Raw genomic sequence first — 20522 nt, 5'->3', positions numbered from 1 at the left:
GTTTGTCTAAATTACAGTTATTTTCTTTGAATTTCCTCATCCTTGGCATCAGGTACTGTCACCAGTGAAGAATAATCCTACATCAGGTGTCTTACCAGATATGGGAAATTGATTTTATCTTTGAAGTATATCTTTCCCTTTCATCAATATTGCTCTCCAAAAGACTTCAAAAAAATGTGCAGACTCTTTTATAGACATTTTCCTTATGTATGAAAAAATAAACATACATTTTTCTGTATAAAATCAAGTTCATAGCAGCTTGAGGAGGAGTGACAGCAATGTGTGTTTCAGAGTTGCAAAGCTCGCTGTGCGCTGATGATGATCAGCAGGAACATTTTGGCCTGGCTCTTCTGCTCTTTCAGCAGAGTCTAAACGTTCCTGCTCTACTTACTCTGCTGCTGCACAGCAGAGAAAGGGCACAGAGATTTTGGATTCAATAGGGCTTTGAGGTAGGAACGTGAGGAGCGACAGCAATATATGTGTCACAGTTGCAAAGCTGACTGCGTGCTGAAGATGCCCAGCCAGAGCTTTCACTCCTGGCTCTTCGGCTGTGGGAGCAGAGGCCAAGAGCTCGTGTTCACCTGTCACTGCTGCTGTTCAAAGGAGAGAGGGCGCGAGAGACTATGGAATCAAACGGCCTATTAGGAGATGAAGGGAGGAGTGACAGCAATGTGTGTTTCAGAGTTGCAAAGCTCGCTGTGCGCTGACGATGATCAGCAGGAACATTTTGGCCTGGCTCTTCTGCTCTTTCAGCAGAGTCTGAACGTTCCTGCTCTACTCACTCTGCTGCTGCTCAGAGAGAGCGGGCACTGGAAAGGTTGCATTCAAATGGACTTTTAGGAGATAAAGTGACCAGTGACAGTAATGTGTGTGTCACAGTTGCAAAGCTCACTGTGTGCTGCAGATGATCAGCAGGAACTTTGTGCATGTCTCTTCTGCTGTTTCAGCAGAGACCAAACGTAACTGCTATATTCTGCTGCTGCTGACAAAGAGCAAGCACAGGAGTTGTAGGATTCAATTGGACTTTCAGGTAGGAAAGTGAGGGGTGACAGCAATGTGTGTGACACAGTTTCAAAGCTCACTGTGCGCTGAAGATGCCCAGCCGGAGTTTCCCTGCTGGCCCATCGGCTGTGGGATTAGAGGTCAAGCGCTTCGTGCTCCCCTGTCACAACTGCTCTTGAAAGGAGAGAGGGCACCAGAAATGTTGGATTGAAATACACTTTTAGGAGATAAAGTGAGGAGTGACAGCAATGTTTGTGTCACAGTTGCAAAGCTCACTGTGTGCTATAGATGACCAGCAGGAGGTTTTTCGCAAGGCTCTTCTGCTGTTTTAGCACAGTCTAAACATTGCTGCTCTACTCTCTCTGTTGCTGCTCAGCAGAGAGCTGGCACAGAGATGTTGGATTCAACTGGTCTTTCAGGCAGGAAAGGGAGGAGTGGCAGCAATGTGTGTTGCAGAGTTGCAAAGCTCGCTGTGCGCTGACGATGATCAGCAGGAACATTTTGGCCTGGCTCTTCTGCTCTTTCAGCAGAGTCTAAACGTTCCTGCTCTACTCACTCTGCTGCTGCTCAGAGAGAGCGGGCACTGGAAAGGTTGCATTCAAATGGACTTTTAGGAGATAAAGTCTCAACTCTCAGAAATGTTGTGAATAATGACTTTTTATTCTTTCAGTTGTTATACTGCAAGGAAGTATAATTTGGGGATTGCTTAGCCATCACCTCCAATTTCTGTCAAGTAGATCACTAAACAAACAGGATGATCAATTTAAGCTGTTAAAAATTCAAGTTAATTGAAATATTGTTACTATGTCTTATTTTTCAAATAATTTGTCTGTCAGAAAGCCTTTACAAATTTTAAACAGCTGATTTTAGTATTTCAGTGTGGAAACTTACACCATCTGATTTCTAATATTTTTATACTGCTGTATCTGTAAACAATTCCATCAAAACGGGTTAAACTGAAGTAAGCCAAAGAACACTGCACAGTGTTTTACTCATTTCAGGGAACTTAATCTATAAGATTATGAGGACAAAAATAAAGACAAATATGTCATTCAGCCTTATCTAATGAGACTTAATTAAAAACAATTTTCTGCTCCTTTTCATGAGATGAGAAATAGTAAGGTTAATCATTGAATAGTTAGGGTTGGAAAGGTCCTTAAGATCATCTAGTTCAAACCCCCTGACATGGGCAGGGACACCTCACACTAAACCATGTCACCCAAGGCTCTGACCAACATGGCCTTGAACGCTGCCAGGAGTGGAGCACTCACAACCTCCCTGGGCAACCCATTCCAGTGCCTCACCACCCTAGCAGGAAAGAATTTCCTCCTTATATCCAATCTAAATTTCCCCTGTTTAAGTTTTAACCCATTACCCCTTGTCCTATCACTACAGTCCCTAGTGAAGAGTCCCTCCCCAGCATCCTTATAGCCCCCCTTCAGATACTGGAAGGCTGCTATGAGGTCTCCACGCAGCCTTCTTGTCTCCAGGCTGAACAGCCCCAACTTTCTCAGCCTATCTTCATACGGGAGGTGCTCCAGTCCCCTGATCATCCTCGTGGCCCTCCTCTGGACTTGTTCTAACAGTACCATGTCCTTTTTATGTTGAGGACACCAGAACTGTACACAATATTCCAAGTGAGGTCTCACGAGAGTAGAGTAGAGGGGCAGGATCACCTCCTTCGACTTGCTGGTCACTGTCCTTTTGATGCAGCCCATCATCTTAAATTACAGCCTGAGCATTCTGATTTTTCTTTTTCTGAATCATGATTCTTTATAAGTGGAATGTGCTCTTTCCTTCCTGGCATATACATTGCTGTAGAGGAAAATCTAACCTCCATAGTCCTACTCTTCTTCAGTATTTTCTGATTTCATAAGATAAAAGCTGTTAATATTTTCAGAAAATTGGGGGTTTTACTGGCTGCATTCTGACCTATTTAGACTTCTGAGTATCTCATGAAATTATGGCTTACCATTCCTTGCAATCGATGTTTTCTACTGCTAACCTGCAGATATTAAAGGGGGGGGTGGTGGTGGGGGGGGGGGGGTGTTAAATGTATTTGATAATGTATTGTAGAGTCCTAGATAGTAATATCCAAATTTTATTACGAAAACACAGAAGGAGCCCAGAGTGTGCCTAAGTGGTGGATCACTGATTTTCCATAATTAGAATTAAGAATTAATTCATTCACTGTTTCCACACAAATCCAGTTCACACCAGACATATCTGTCTCAGAGGAAGGTAGTCCTAAACAGTGTTAATGGCAACTGCACATACCACTTAGACTCAGCATTACTCAGCAATAGTTTTACTGCTTGAGGCTATGATTACAGTAGCAAACTGAACATAGACAAGACTCAGGACTAAGCACTGGTGAGTCCATTGCCTGTTAGTGTGACTACTGGTGCTGGGACAGTAATCATTCCTGCAATCCAGAGCTGCGGTAGGCCTACATAACACCTTGGCACACTTCAGGGGATAAAATCGGGTAGAGAAGTATTGATGAAACCACTTGTAAATAATGGAAGTTTTAGTTAGCAAAGCCTTAAGATAGAATAGTATAGGGGCAGCATCTTTGTTAAAGAAATAAAATTAAAAAAAAAAGGAAAGACCCCAAAAGGATTTGCTTCAGGCCAGCACGGTACAGTCTCTTTATATGAAGTTTAAGATCTATTTTATTTCAGGACACGTAATTTATGTAGAAAAACATAATCTGAAAAGTCTTATGCTACTGGGCTCCTTGAACAGATAAAGAAAGAAGTTATTTTATCAATCTCATCTCTTGACCTAGCCACCCCTCTTTCTGATGAGCATACAGAAAGATATCACTTTCAGAACAAAACAACAGCTGAGTTTACCATCACTCATGATGGTAACTATGGAGGCCTCATTTTGCAGACCTGTGCTCTGTTGGAATCAATTCATTTTTCGTGTGATGACACTGTTATCCTAGACACAGCAGAAGGACCCTTATTTGGAAAAAAAAATAAATACTACAAATACCTTAAAAGATTGTTATCTTTTGACTCTAGACTATTTGTTTGGTTTTTTTTAAAGGAATATTCATTTTTAAGGACAAATTCTACAAACTCACCTGCTTTTTAGGGAGTTAAGTATGCTTCATTTCCAAAATCCTGATTACCGTATTCCATGATCTGATAATTAAGTTCATTTAAGAAACTAAATGCAATTTTTGAGTCCCATCAGTTTAAATTGCTTCTACTTTAAAAGCAAAATTAAAATATTCTTAGACTATTATGGTATCTGAATTTTTCCTCTGAATGAATATATACCAAAGTCAACAAAACCCCCTCATTATTTATTTTCAGCTCCAATTCTTTTTCAGCCTTCACTAGTTGGAAATATGAACAAATTGCTAAATGCAAAATTGAGTAGTGTTCCTCAGTATTTCTACTAAATAAATTCATGAAAGAGAGTAAGTTACTTTCTTAGACAATCTACTTCAGGTATATGGCAAATTCTTATTTCTCCAGAGTGTTGGTTAAAATACTCTGGGTTGGTTCAGCTGAGAGCTGCAATTAGGATACAAAGAGTTATTCAGCTTTTGCTTGTGACCTTTAAGTGTGCACTCATTCATGGAATTCTATGTCCTGAAACAGCAGGGAATTGGTGGTAACAATAGCTTATGTCACTAAATGCTTTCTATTACAAGATATGCACTGAGGTTTTGAAAAGTTCATAGCAGATAAAGTAGAGTAATTCTGAGGCAAAGGAACTTTTTTGTAGCAGCTCTTATACCATGTTTTTTGTGTTCTCAAGGCACGTATTCAAATGCTGTGATCTAATATCTGGTTGGGTAGAAGTGTATTCTTTCTTTGGCAATAGAAAGTATTTAACTGCTGCTATATGTTCACAAACAATGAGATGCAAGCAGTTGTTTTTTTTTTTTTTCCCCTGATGTAATATCTTATTTACATTTCCATACCTCTCACTGAAATAAAACAGGTTTTCAGAAAATACTTTGTTAACAAAGTGCTTGGTCTTTACTGTACCTATAAGTATCGGGCTTGGAAAACATGAAAAACTTGCAAATGGAATTTTGAGTCACCATTAGAAGTTAGCTATTTGTTTAAAGCTATTTACAGACTAATATTAATGATGCATTTGTATATCATTGTGTTTGTCAAAGACAACCACAGAGCTATTATTTCTTTCTGATAAAGCTGGTGTACTCAGATTACCCTGGGCTTTGTCCTAACTCTACCACAGATTTCTCATCTGACATGGGTTAGTAACACTTGGCAGTTAGATGAAGTAACATTTCTTCACCTTAGGCCTATTACAAAAATAATTTATCCATGTTTTTTCTCATCTTCTCTATTCAGATTGAACATTTTTTTTGCAAAAGGGATTCTCTCTTTTCCTGTTTAAGTGCAATGTTGGGCAAAATGAAGCTCTAACTTTTAAAGGGAGGTTTAAGATAGAACCATTATAAAAACTTTAATTTCTCAACCAGAAAACAGATTACTTTTTGTTATATGTGAATCTATGATGAACTTTTCCTTCCTAATTTAACACAAGTTATCAACTCTTTTTTTCCAGCGATTTTTTTAATAATTTATATCAGGATAAAGATATACATGTGATTTTATAATTAACTTCTAAATTGCCATTATGAGTACTATTAGTAATAAATTTTAGCCTATTCATAACTTAAAAATGGAAAAGAACAGAAATATTTTTTTATGGTTTTGATTTGGAGCAAATATGATTGAAATTAAAGCACAGATTTCCAAAGCTCAAGAAGTGAGATGATGCTTCACAGTCTTAGAATAAGGACTCCATAGAAAAACATTTCATCACTCTCAGTGCCAGTGAGGAGACTAGAGAGACATTAATGCTCAAAAAAGGAACTGATACAGTTTTGTTTATTACTAAATATGTATCTTATAGCTCAGATTTCAGTTAGAACTCAGTTATGCCCAACTATAAGTCAGTTAAAATTTTGTTTTAAATTCCAAACAAAAATAAATCCACATAAACTCTAAATATTTTTTAAATCCTGAGTTCAAAGAGAGAAGAAACCACCTGGAATCACTGTTCGATTCATATAAGTAACTCACATAATGCTGTTCTAAGTATTATTCGTCTCAAATGTGTCCATTACTCTTCAGTGTGTGATAGTTGAACGTTCATTTTAATTGGGCTTTGAGACAGGAAAGATATCTTTGCTAATCTGTGCTAATTTTGTATTACAAATAGCACTCTTTAAAGTCTTAATTGATGTCAAGAATATAGATGCAATATTATAGTATGACTAATTTTTCTAATACTTGCAAACAATCTTTTCTTAGTCCTCTAAGGGGACATTATAAAATTCAATTTTTAATAAATATTAGTTTGATTACTGTTTACCTTGAGAAATAATGTTTGTAAATTACTAACTGCCCAACTGAAGCCTTCAGATTACAAAGTATCCTTTTTTATAGCTTCCACTGCAGTATGTTCATTACATTCAGTTTTATTATTAGAATTATTTTGAAGGTTAATAATCTCCTTTTGAATAGCTAGCTTAACATGATAAACTATTGGGAGATCTCAGCTTCAGGTTCAACATGCTGAGATTCTAGAACCATACTTCTTTATGTTCTTTGGACTGCTGCACCATTTGGATTTGCTAAATAATCATGACTAAAAATGTTATCAGATTTTAGAAAAGAGAAGCCTTCTGTAGGAAAACCAATTAGCCCTGACTAGGACTTAACCAGAAGAGCCGTCAAAGTCTATGATAGATAAGAGCAGGGGAGGATCTGCTTTTAGAATGAATGTGCAGCCTATAGGCTTGCTTATTTTACAGGTCCACCAGCTCTTTATATGAAATAACTGGGATAAATCTTCCTGAATGCCAGAAAGTCCTGGTGCCTGGCCATCTTTGGCTAAACATCAAGGGAAGGTGCCACTGCAGTGGCTGAGGGGAATGCCTCCATCCCTGCCCTTCTCCAGGCTGTGTGTGTGTCTGTGTGTATATGTGCACAGAGGGGAGACTGGCCGTTCCCCGCAGTGCTAGCAGAACCCACAATGGGAAGCAGCAAAGGGGCAGGGAGGGTATTCCTGGTGTCTCCTTCTCATGTCCAAGCATTAATCCATTCTTATTGAGGCTTGAGTCAACAATAATTTTAAACCCATAGCTACTTCAGAACCTGTTTCATCTCTTCAGACTCAACATCCCCTGGAGCATTGACAGTAGAACCTTTGCTGTGGGGTCAATAAGACGGGGCTATATTTGGGATTCTTCTCCTATTAATTTTTCAGCTGTTAAGTTTCTGGGGACAATCACACCACTTTGCCTGCAGTTGTTTCTTCCTTTCCTTGTGCAGTGATGATATTTTCAATTTGAGGTTGAGGCTTTTACTGTGTTATTAGCAACAAATGGGTGAACTTCATACTGCTTTAGCAGCTTGCTTAAAAGCTGGTTTATATTCTTCTTTTCTGCAGTCATTGGGTAATTTCTTAGGCATGTGGCCCCTATTAAAAATGGGTTTAAAAGCCTCTCCATCTTGAGAATATATTTTGCCTTTCAGACCAAAGGCCCAGGTATAGTCTGCCTGCCATTGTGCACCCACCTGTACCACAACCACCTTGTGTCTTCTAAAGAGTTTTTTGACACCTTGTATAAGCTGTAAATTTACTGGTTTGTCAACCAGGTTACCAATAGCCTTGTGTTCAGACCAGCAATCCTTGTCTTTCTGTCTTCAAAGAGAGGATTTATACTCTGGAAGCTTCCCAGCTCCCCAGAAGCATATTAAAATATACACGTGTTTACATATAAGTTTAGGTAGTTACATCCCAACTCTACATTTGGTCAACAGCATCACAAATGTCATTAAATGCCTCTGTGTTGGCAAATTAATCCTGCCCCTAGCTCGTATCTATACACATACTTTTAGTTACCAAAGACTGGCGTTTAATTCTTACAAGTGGTACAAAATGGACCTTACTCACACAGGGTACTTTACACAGAGATTTAAATGCTGAGTGAGAAATACACACATTGAAGTCCCAAGAATTATCAAGTGTCTTCTTTTGTACAGCATCTCTACAATGTCTTTTATTTGCCCAAGCAACCCTCTCTTTCTGTAAAATATAATTTTTCAGTCTCCCAGATTGTTACAGTTGGAGATTTCAGCATGTTGGGCTTTTAGTTTCTTTGCTTGCTTTGAACCCTGCAGTACTGGCTTATATAAGGTGTAGTTCACAGCTGGAGCTATCTGTTCTTGGCCGCAACATGGAAACTGCCGCTGTTGCACTAAATAACCAGAGAAAGGCTATTAGGACATGTCTACAAGGCTATGAAAAAATGGGCCAGGGAATGAAGCGGAACACTAAATCACGGACTGTCCACACTGCACAGTTTTTAGTTCATATGCTGACAAGGTTTTGGATTGAGCTACTTAATGCATTTTTCTTTTAATTTATTTATTATTTTTTTTTAATTTTGGTAGTGAGATAGGTATGCAAACTGACCTATGCCATCTTCCTACGATTAGCCCTAGTAGAGATGCATCTTTTATTGGTATCACTAAACAGGAAAAAATTCCTAACGTGCTTTATTTCTGAGAACCATGGGTCATCAGTTTCAACATATAGGTCACTGCAAAAATATATAGGTACATTGTAATCAGTCAGTTAACCACACTTGAAGTATTCCCATGGAGATGTTTTGAAAACAAATACACAACAGAAGATAGCGAGGTACAGAATCACAGAATCACAGAATCCCAAGGGTTGGAAGGGACCTAAAAAGATCATCTAGTCCAACCCCCCCGCAAGAGCAGGGTAACCTACAGTACATCACACAGGAACTTGTCCAGGCGGGCCTTGAATATCTCCAGTGTAGGAGACTCCACAACCCCCCTGGGCAACCTGTTCCAGTGCTCTGTCACTCTTACAGTAAAGAAGTTCTTCCTGATGTTAACGTGGAACTTCCTATGTTCCAGTTTACACCCATTGCCCCTTGTCCTATCACTGGATATCACTGAAAAAAGCCTAGCTCCATCATCCTGACACCTACCCTTTACATATTTGTAAACATTGATGAGGTCACCCCTCAGTCTCCTCTTCTCCAAGCTAAAGAGACCCAGCTCCCTCAGCCTCTCCTCATAAGGGAGATGTTCCACTCCCTTAATCATCTTTGTGGCTCTGCGCTGGACTCCTTCAAGCAATTCCCTGTCCTTGAACAGAGGGGCCCAGAACTGGACGCAATATTCCAGATGCGGCCTCACCAAGGCTGAGTAGAGGGGGAGGAGAACCTCTCTTGACCTACTAACCACTCCCTTTCTAATGCATCCTAAGATGCCATTTGCCTTCTTGGCCACAAGAGCACATTGCTGGCTCATGGTCCTTAGTGTTGAAACACTGGGGATCTAACAGCTACATGTCAGACTTTAAAAGTGTGGATGGAATTTATGAAAACCACATTTCAAGTGGATAACCCTTGAAAAGAAGACAATAACTGCAAGTCATCTAACAACCTTAAAGATAATGTGGTTTAAGGAAAAGGATGATTATTTTTGTTTACCAAGACAACACATTTTGTTTATGAAAACCAATTTAAAATGAAAAAGAAAATTATTGTATTTCAAATTACCACAGATCATTATGAATTTAGTACACATTTGGACTTGTAAACTGCAGTTGTACTCACTTCTGATTAATAACTTGCTAAATAGTATTAAAAATTAAACAGCTGTTTTCCTTTGCAAGACGAATATATTGTTGCTAAATTTATAGAGGGAAAAGATGTGAGTCCAAAAGACTTAAGTTATAAAGCAGTTTTTAATATCTCCAACGACCTTCAGTTAGCATATTTAGGAGCTTAAGTCTCATTAACACTTAAATCATAAAGCTTTAAAATGCAAAACATGAAGAAATTAATTAGCTAAAATGATGAAAGGAAAGTTATTACTAATGCTAGTAATACTACTACTAATAATAAATAATGACAATGTTTAGGAGCAGGTAAATGCATGAGAATGAGAAAAAAACCACCATGCCGTGATTTTATATAAACAAATAAAATGAGGCTGCAGTAAAATTCAAGCATCAGAAGTAAACACATTCTAATCAAGATGTAAAATTTCAGAAGCTTAGGGGTTTTGTCTATCATCAAAAGGTTCCTTTTACATTTTGCACATAGGATGCATATCACATTCAATTATTTTTGTGTTCTTCAGTGTACACAATGATAATTTGATATGAAAACTGAAGCCCAATTTATGCTCACAGAAACTAAATGTCACTCATTATGATCCAGCAGCCACCCGTTATGGCTTCATAGAGAAAATAATTACACTAATACAGAATGGCCCAGGTTGCCCAGAGGACATTAGTCTATCAAAATGAGTAAGCCCCTCCTTCAGGTTAAGCATGAATCACACACTTAGGCCTTTGAAAATGCATGTCTACATTCTTAATATAACGCTTAAGTGCTTTATATTCTACTGGTAATTACGTTTCCAGTTTTATTTTTTGTCTTTCATTTGTCAGTTACATCAGGCTTGATTCATCTGCTGAGATGCACAGCAGACATAAAGATGCCGTTGTAAACAATGCTGGAAGGACTTTGAAAAACCCACACTACCCCTGGATGAGGACTGGAGGCCAGATGAGGTACTAGAGGAAACCTCAGAGGGCACTAGATCACTATGTGCGGGGAACACAGACAACCTCCACACTTACTGTCATTCACATTTGAACACGGAAAATTTGCAGCCAGCCTTCAGGCAGGAATTTTCCCTTAGCTGCAAACAGGCCACAGTGGTGCATGCTGATTCCTCTAATCACACCTCCTGTTGCAGGGAACTCCTATGCGATGTCACTGAAATAGAGCATAAAGCTCTTCTTACTCTGCTGAATTTAATGGATTGTGTCCACAGGACTTTTTTGACCATAGGTCAAAAGATCCCCCTCACAGAAAAGCTGAGTGAATCCTTACTAAAAAGGGATGAATCTTGGTAGCTACCATATAAATGCTACTCATCTGTTCTTAGTCATCTAGTTGCCTTCCATAGTTAATGGGGACACAGAGATTACTCCAAAAGGTAAATAATCCTACAGATGAAATTAAGCAACTATTTTAAAATAGGTCAAACAATCTTATGCATGTGCCTATCTCCTATTGTTGCATTTTAACCTGACGAAAGTTAATTTATTACATGCTATTATGCTGACTTTTACTTACATCAGGGACAAAAGCATTATCTTTAGAATTAAATGGGTCTTAATTGCTGTAGAAATGTGAAAGTATCTTTTCTGTCACTGTGCTTGAGTACCTATACATCTATAGGTTTGACATTTTTTTGCTAATTGTAATTAATGCTTTATTCGATGATTAAATTCCAATCCCACCCTTTTCATTCCCTAGAAGAGGGTATCAGTGGGTGATTGTTAGTATCTTAACATCAAAATATTAACTTTCAGGCTTTATTAATTCATTCAACTTCCACACCTACAAGGTAGTGATGATTTAACTCAGTACTGGATTTTAGAATCTTTGTAACAAGCTAAACCAAAGTCCCATTTTTATGAGATTTTTTAAATCTTTGACATAGTATAGTTGCTGCATTACCCAGTATCTCCCACATCATTCTGGTAAACTATTTTGTTTTCAGGGTAAAGAAAAAAAAACTTTCAGACAGTTGCACTCACCAACTGAACTTTGCATATGGGAGGAGGATGAAACACCAATTTTAGATACCACTGACACTTAAGAAGCACGGAAGCAGCCGGAGGATACACTCCTGATAGTGATAAAAAGAATCCAGTATGTTTTGACAAGCACAGTGGCCTCTGTGCATAGCCTGAACTCTTTGCTAAGACTTTGTAAGGAACAGATTCTTGAACCTTAATGTTAAACATGTTGAATTTTAATAAGCTGCTAACCCTCTATGTACTCAATATATGTATATGCAAGTATGTAATTTCATTAGTTTAAAATGCACAGCTGTGCGGTCCATGTTCCCACAAAAGACCTCAGATACTTTACGGACCATGTTAATTATGAATCACTGAGATATGTCAGAAAGTATGCAAAATAAAATAGAGTAGGTTTATGACAGCAATCAGCAGGCCCATCACACAACACATAGATGTCATGGGTCAAGGATATTTCTATGAATCCTTTCAAATTACTGTTTGCCATAAGAATAAGATTTTTGAGTGCTTGGTACTGCCACAGACGTACTAAAATGAAGCAACTGCTGAGCCCAGATAACAACCAGGCTATTTTCAAGGACAGGAAAAGAAACAAGCAGTGAAAACCAACAAACCCATGGACTAGATGCTATTACACAGATACTCAAAGACAAAGTGCTCTTTAAAAGAAGTAATTGATTGAGACTTTGCATGGGAAATCAGCTTTCTCAAACACAATGGTCAGATGCTAGCTGGATGGTGGCAGAAGTCTGTGTTGAAATGTTCGATGTCATCTCCATCTGGATGCCTGCTCTGTCTGGTTGCTCAAATGCCCTGAGAACATCCAGATGACACTAAACATTTTTCTGTAGGCCAGAGAAAGCTCTCTGTACAGATTAAATAAAGCTTTTAAAGTTACATGTCTAGAGCTATTATAGATGTCATCAGGTACCCTTCCTGCTTTCAAGATGCAACTCAACAGTTCTCCCACAGATCCTGTGTCAAATATCTCAAGTTGAGACCCCACTTGGAGTACCATGAGACTCCCCTTAGAGAAATGCGTGCAGTTCTGGTGTCCTCAACATAAAAAATACATGGAACTTTTAGAACAAGTCCAGAGGAGGGCCATGAGGATGATCAGGGGCTGGAGCACCTCATGTATGAAGACAGGCTAAGAAAGTCGGGCTGTTCAGCCTGGAGAAGAGAAGGCTGCATGGAGACCTCATAGCAGCCTTCCAGTACCTGAAAGGGGCCTACAAGGGTGATGGGGATGGACCCTTCATTAGAGACTGTAGTGATAGGACAAGGCGTAATGGGTTAAAACTTAAAGAGGGGAAGTTTAGATTGGACATAAGGAAGTTCTTTACAGTGAGGGTGGTGAGACACTGTAACTGGCTGCCCAAAGAAGTGGTAAATGCTCTACCCCTGACAGTGTTCAAGGCCAGGATGGACAGAGCCTTGGGTGACATGGTTTAGTGTGAGGCATCCTTGCCCATGGCAGGGGGATTGGAACTAAATGGAACTAAGGTCCTTTCTAACCTGAACTTCTCTATGATTCTATGATTCTAAGTATTCTAAGGCATATAAAATTGCGCTCTCTCTCTCTCTATATATATATATATATGTTTTAGCATTTTAATTGCTTTCCTGCATTTATACATCTAATTTTATTTGTATATGGTCTGATACTGAGAAATACCACAAGGGATTCGGTTCTGTCTCCTAGCAGTTTCAGTTCATCTGAACTATTTTTGAACTCTGTGTCAGGATGAAATGAATCCAGTTCTAAAAATGCTGATTTTCTTTTGCTGTTTAGCACAAAAGTTGACCCCATGTTTTGACAAACAAAGCATTTCATCTCACAGGTTGCAATTACAGAAGGAATATTGAATTGCTTGTGGCAGTATACATATCTTTTACGGACTCTGGAAAACATAAACATTTGCAGAGTGCCTTGAAGAAAATAATGTTCCAACACTTTAGCAGCAAAGTATGTCAGTGCAAAACCTCATAGGAAGGAAAGATGAAAGTATTTTAAAGCACAACTGATTTCAGTCTCTCACACTGTCATACTCACAAGCCCCAAGACACGTGTAAGCAGCTTGCAAGCACGAAGGCACTAAGATGCCTGCATCCAGGTTGTCTATGCAGGGTTGCTTGCAAGGGCATGGAGGAGCTGAGGGGGGAGGGGTCATGTATTGAGCCCCTCCACACACTCCCTGTGTTCCTTCTGGGTGCATTGTGATTTTGAATGTGTATCATCATACCCTTTAGGAGATGACAGTGACTAATCTATCTCTTTAACCTGCCCCACCTCTGTGAGTCATCAGGATTTAGCTCTTGTCTGTTTCAGATCTCCTTGTCCTGAGCAATTGCAGGTAGAAGTGTGCTGGGATCTTGTTGAACTGCTGCTGCACTAGCAACACATGACATTTTTATTACCATTACCCATTCATATTTTGCCCCCATACGTTCATATTTCCATCCAGACAATGGTAATGGTAATATAAAATACTGTTACAGCAATTTTCCACAGCTCTAGAACTTTCCCAAGCACTGATTTTCTAATGCATTGTTGCATTGTGAAAAAAAGAATGAAAGCCACATTTTATGATTCCTAAGTTGTCTTCTCAAAAGATTGCCAGGCTCATGGTGTTGCCCCTCAGTGTTTCAGCCAGTATAGTATAGTGAACTTTCCACTTTCCTGACCTAGAATTACAACTCTATGCGATCATTTATTCTCTAAATTACAGTTTGATCAAATCTTTATACTGTCCTTCTCTGTTTATAAGAATCAGCTGAGCTTTATGGTGGGCCTTCCCACTTTCTCATTCTCCATCATTTACTTTACATTACCACTTTTTCTCCAGGACAGAATGGAAAAAAAAAAATTAGATGAAAGGGAAGCAACACTTGCTATTGATAAGACAGACAGAAATAAACCTATCCAGTAATGGAAAAAAGCACTTATAGGTAGTATTCTGAATACTCTTTCATTGGTTGTCCTGATCATTTAGCAAGGACTCCTGCATTAGGTAATCAGAACTTGGTGGGTTTAAACCCAGCCACAAACCTCGTTCACTCACTTCCCCCATTCTTGCCCTCCCCCTGCTCCTGGAGGGACGGAGAGGAGAACCGAAAAGAATGCAACTCCCATGTGTTGAAATAAGAACAGTTTAGTAACTAAGGTATAACACAAATCACTACTGCTACCACCAATAATAATAATGATTAAGGAAATAACAAGAGGAAAGAATACAACACCTCAGCACCAGCCGACCACTAACTCGCCCCACTTCCCCCAGCCGAGCACCAAACCATACCTCGTCCAACCCTGCCATGAACTAGCCCTTCCGGGTAACTCCCAGTTACATCCTGGGCATGACGTGCTGTGGTATGGAATACCTCTTTGGTCAGTTTGGGTCAGGTGTCCTGTCTCTGCTTCCTCCTGGCCTCCCCTCCTCCCTGGCAGAGCATGAGGCTCAGAAAGTCCTTGGCCAGACCAAACATTTGAGCAGCAACTAAAAACATCAGCGTTATCAGCTCTCTTTCCAGGACAAAAAATGAAAACATAGCACTGCACTAGCTACTAAGAAGGAGAAAAATGACTGCTACTGCTGAACCCAGGACACAGAGATATCAGCTAACATCAGATACCGATCTTGATCCAGGTTCTATATGGGAAAAAAAGCCACATAATGATAAACTATCAATGCCTGAAGGGCAGGGACATCCTGACCAATGAGATATTCCATACTTTATGATGTCATGCTCAACAATAAAACAAGGGGTTATTGGTGGGAGACCCATTTCTCAGGGATGGGCTATGCGTCGGTCTGTTGGTGGTACGCAACTGTTTTCATTTGCATCACTTGTCTTTGTTGGGTTTTATTTTTCTTGTTATTTTCCTCTTCATTACTATTATTACTATTATTATTAATTATTTATTTTATTTCGGCTATTAAGCTTGCTTTTCTTTTATGTCAATCCATTAATTTTCTCACTTTTCTCCTTCGTCCCACTGGGGCGGGGGTGGGGGGCAGTGATAAAGTGAATGCGTGTGCTTTGTTGCTGGCTGGAGTTAAACAATGTCACCTATTTAAGCTATGATAACATACCATTACATTGGTTATTAAAAGAACCTACTGTGCGCTTCATTCAATAGACTTTCAGATCTTGCCATCCTCTTTGTTAAGTGGGTTATGTTTCTTAGCCAGCTATCCTGTTGTGGAGAGAAGATTTAATTTTCTTTGTCTAATTTTGTTTTTGCTTGATGTGGAAATTTATGGTGTAAATAAACTCCAGGAAAAAAAATACAACTTTTGCCTGTGTGTATGCTCCTGCATGTATACAAATCTGAGAATGTCTTTTGTGTAAAAGATTTTTTCAAATAACATTGTGATGTAAGAAAATGTTATTAAAACTGTGACATCCACCTAAAACAACCTGTCCTTCAGACCCTTCAATATTATATATGCCATGCTTGGCTGTTTGCTTCCCTCAAATCTCCTGTCACAGAACAAATGGAGATAGATCCTTTCTGTAAAACAGAGCAAATGTTGCCTTTGGGTACAATACTGTGACATTTTACAAAAAGACATCTTTTTTTTTCAGAATGTCAGATTCTCAGTGATTTAATTTTTTTTTTTTTTAATCTGAGGATTTTATTCCCATGTTCCTTTTCATCTGTCAGATTGACTATTATATGTTTGATATATGTTTACCCCCAACACTGTTTCATTTACTGAAGACAGAGAAACCTGCATTTACTAATGGTAATAGTGAAAAACCTTAAAGTTGAGCTACTAATGATGTCCAAAATAGCTTACTCATACCCTGACATTGAGAGTATTGGATTTTATCTTATCACAGTTAACTCAATTACAATTTAAAAGGAAGGACTTTAGAAATTTTGTAATGATATAGCGAACTCTATTTAAAATAGCTTTGGAACGTCTTTATCTGGAGCTCTTGAAGTTTCAATAACTGTGAAAGAATCATGGAATCAAAAGCTGTACAGCAAACTGTTTTCCTTGATGCAAGCTTTAGGCAATGTGACTTACTTGACTCCTTATTTATGAGGCTGCTAAGAACTTCTGGCATGCTTGTAAAAATGAAAATAGTAAGTGCGAAAGGCAGTGTTTTACACGACTTAAGGTACTATCTGTGTTTCTACATAAATACCAAAAAAAAAAAAAAAAGCCATGAAAGAAATAAAATACATAGTTTTGCCTGGAATCCACCATAGAATTCATTTTTAAGCTATATAGGCCAGGTGTTTCCCTTGTTTCTTTCTAGAAAAATATTAGTTTTTCGGACATTTCAAGTGAATTCTCAGAGAGCAGTGTGACTAACAGTGAAATGTAAAAGTGTGTCTTAGCATAGGTTGTTTTAAAAATATGAAGAATTAAATAGTATTAAATAGTATAGCAGTTGCCCTCACATGGGTAATTTCCTTTTTCATAAATTTCACCTGAGTTACCATTTACCAATGCACCATACTTTCTTGGTGTGACTGATCAATAAACCCTTTAAGCAGAAGTAAGATTTACAAGGGCAACATGCTCATGAAGCTCAGGGAAATTTGTAGGGAATGACTGACTACAGCTCTTGAAAATACAGCTGAAATTATCTCACCACAAAGGCAAAAGGGGGTGGGGGGGAAAAGGTTTTTATTTTAGATAAATGCCTACAACACTTGAATGTATCAACCGGCTGTGTTAGCTGGTCAAATCAAGCAGTTGTATCAGTTGAGTGAATCATCAGCTGTGTTACTGTTTCTCCTTGAATTAACCAAAAGATTATAAATGCCTTCCTTAGTCCGACCACTATAATGGACAACATTGCATATATGGCTTACTCCAAAGTGTAGTATAAAATTGAACAATCAACAAAAAAACAAAACAAAACAAAAAAAATTGAGTAGAACAACAGTTTTTAGCTGGTTTAAGCACATATATTCCGTCTCAGGTTTTGGGAGTGCCCAGCATCAAGATGGTGATTACATTATAAATGGTAATAAGAATCACATTTATATTGTAAGCAAAATATGTATTGCAACTGCTGTAGTCTGCTAAGCATAACTTGTGCTTGTGTTTTCAGCACATTGCTATATTGCTCTGCTAAATCAAAATCCTATGTAAGATCATATATCTTCAAGCAAGCAAATCTGGTGTTAAACATTAAACTCTCCACTTGAAGAATATCTAAAAGAATCTGGCAAGAGAGTCTTAAACTCTGACTTGTTTTGTTGCTAACTTGTCTTTGTGTATAAAGAACAACCGATTCCCTTCCATTGGAAACACCTTCATAGAAAGCTTATCTTCACGGACCATGAAATCTCAAGCCTCTCCAATATACTTGTGAAGGTCAGCTGTAATGCAGAAAAACCCACAAAATTTCAAGGAGTCAGAGACAGACCAAGTGAAATGAAATATGGTTATTTAACTTAATATTTACACCATGCAGCAGAAAACAAAGGACTCCTGGTTCCAGGATTCCTATTCAGGTGTTTGCTTATATATTTCAGGTAGTGGATGTCTAAAGCATTGTCTTGCTGAGAGGAAAGGATAAGAAAAGTTAGAAGCATAACCCCATGACATAAAACTATCAGCATTACCTCTTAAATTAAAAATCTTCACTCTGTTTTCCCAATGAATAACCATAAAGACTCTTTATATATAAGCCAGGTGCTTCAGCTTTGAATAACTCTCTGAGATTTCAAAATAGAATTGTCCTTGAAATGTCTCCTAAGTAAGTCTTCACAGCTTCTTGCTTTCTGTAAATAAGTATAGCAAGTTGTCTGTCACTCCTCTGGAGTTATAACGCACTTACCATTTCCCAAGGCAGAGAGAAATTTTCTAATACCTAATGTTTGAGAGCCTAGTTCCTTTATTGGATTTAAGTTTTGAATGTTTTATTTGGGTCATTTTTTTTCATAATATTAAAGCCCAATAGGTACAAAATAATTTAGGAAAACAATGCCTCAATCTTTCTTGAAAATAATTCTATGGCCAGGAATACTCCGGGGGAACAGTTAGAATACACTGTTGTAAGCTGAAAATTATCTTCCTCCTACAGTAATTTTTTTCAGATCTCTTTCACGTGGAGTATTGCAAATATACTTCAAATATTTATTTATGCTTTTTTGCTATATTGTGCATCAGTTTTCTACTCTGAAGCTTGCTTTACATGTAGCAGTTGTTCCAAGTCCACACAGTACCATCTTGTATTGCCTTCACTGCACTGTAGAAGTTGAGAAGATCTTTAAATTAGACCTTATGCTTTTCCTTCCTCTTTGTTGCAATTTCTCTTCAAAACAGTTTTTCGACAGCCATTTCATTTTCTCATTATGAACAGAATAACGAACAAGAAAAACTATGGACTTATATGGACTTATATGGAAAACTGTATAGAGTCTAGAAAATATTATAGGAGAATATGAATGTTTTGTTAACTTTTTGTCTGTGAGGATTTCAAACAACCAAGGAGCTTCAGAGATTCTGAAAAACTGAGCAGCTACAGCATCCTCCTTTTGAAGATGTAAAGACTGCTCTGAATAATAGATGAAAGATGAAGCAGTATAATAAAGTTGGGAGCCTTTCATCTCTCAGTTACTAACTCAAAACTAATTTATAACCATATTGAGCTTATTGACGAAAAGAATATGTAAAGTGCTTGTTTAAAATATACCACTACCTCAGTCATCTCCTTTCCTGGCCTTACAACATCATCATGCTAATAGTGGTTTCACATTATCAGTTGTTTACAATTATTTTCATTACATTCTTAAAGCAGTCAAAAGAATCTAACACTGAAAGACAAAATGTTATATTAATACTGATGGCACATGAATAATGACAACAAAATAGGATAAAACAGGCTACTATTTTTCAGACATGAAAGTAAATACTAGGGGAAGATAGCTTTCTTTGAAGAAAATTTATTATAAAAAAAACCCACGAAATGTCTATAATATGTAACTAATGCTGTATGGGGAGTGGGGGGTGGGGGACAAGTCTCCTAAGTTATTAATTTAGGATCACTAGAATAGAATAGACTATTTATTTCAATTGCAAGTGACCTATAACAGTCATCTAGTCCAACTGCCTGACAAATTCAGAGCTGACCAAAAGCTAAAGAATGTTGTTAATGGCATTGTCCAAATGCCTCTTAAACATTGACAGTCTCGGGGCATCAACCACCTCTCTAGGAAGACTGTTCCAATGTTTGACCACCCTCTTGATATAGAAACACATCTGTTTTGTTAACCATGTTCGATGTGATCTTGAGGAGCTGTTGTCAGCTAATAAAATAATGATGTTTTCTGCGACAGGAAAAAATGTTCCTTTTTTGTCCCTGTCAACTGTTCTAGGTTAGCAACCAAAATAATGTCTCTATAATGCTAGAAAGGAAGTAACAGAACAGCTGTTGAGCATAAAAACACAGCCTTCCCTGCAACATTCAGATAAAAATTTATTATTCCGTAATATATTTTTACCTGAAAATATTCAGAAGACTCAGCAAAATAAATAAATATATCACCTTTCCTTTAGGAACGAAAACATCATGTATTTTCCAAAGTTGAAGGAAGAGAGAAATGCTCTGTCTTCTCTAAACATTTGCATTAATATGACATCTTGATAAAACCCTGTATGTACTGATATACAGGGCTATTTGTTTATCTGATTATTATTCCAGTGTGAAAGGATAGCCTCAAAACACATATCACTAGCTTTGCTAATACCAGATAGATCTCTACAAGAGATCCTTTTCAAGCAGAATTTCTAAAGAAACTTCTGATCAGACTGGATCTCCATGGCCACTCCCCAGAGATAATGTACTGACAATTGACTTATGTATGGCAG

Source organism: Lathamus discolor, chromosome 4, assembly GCF_037157495.1.
Source record: "Lathamus discolor isolate bLatDis1 chromosome 4, bLatDis1.hap1, whole genome shotgun sequence".
NCBI lineage: Eukaryota > Metazoa > Chordata > Aves > Psittaciformes > Psittacidae > Lathamus > Lathamus discolor.
The sequence above is the reverse complement of the archived record's forward strand: the minus strand, read 5'-3'. Positions refer to the sequence as shown.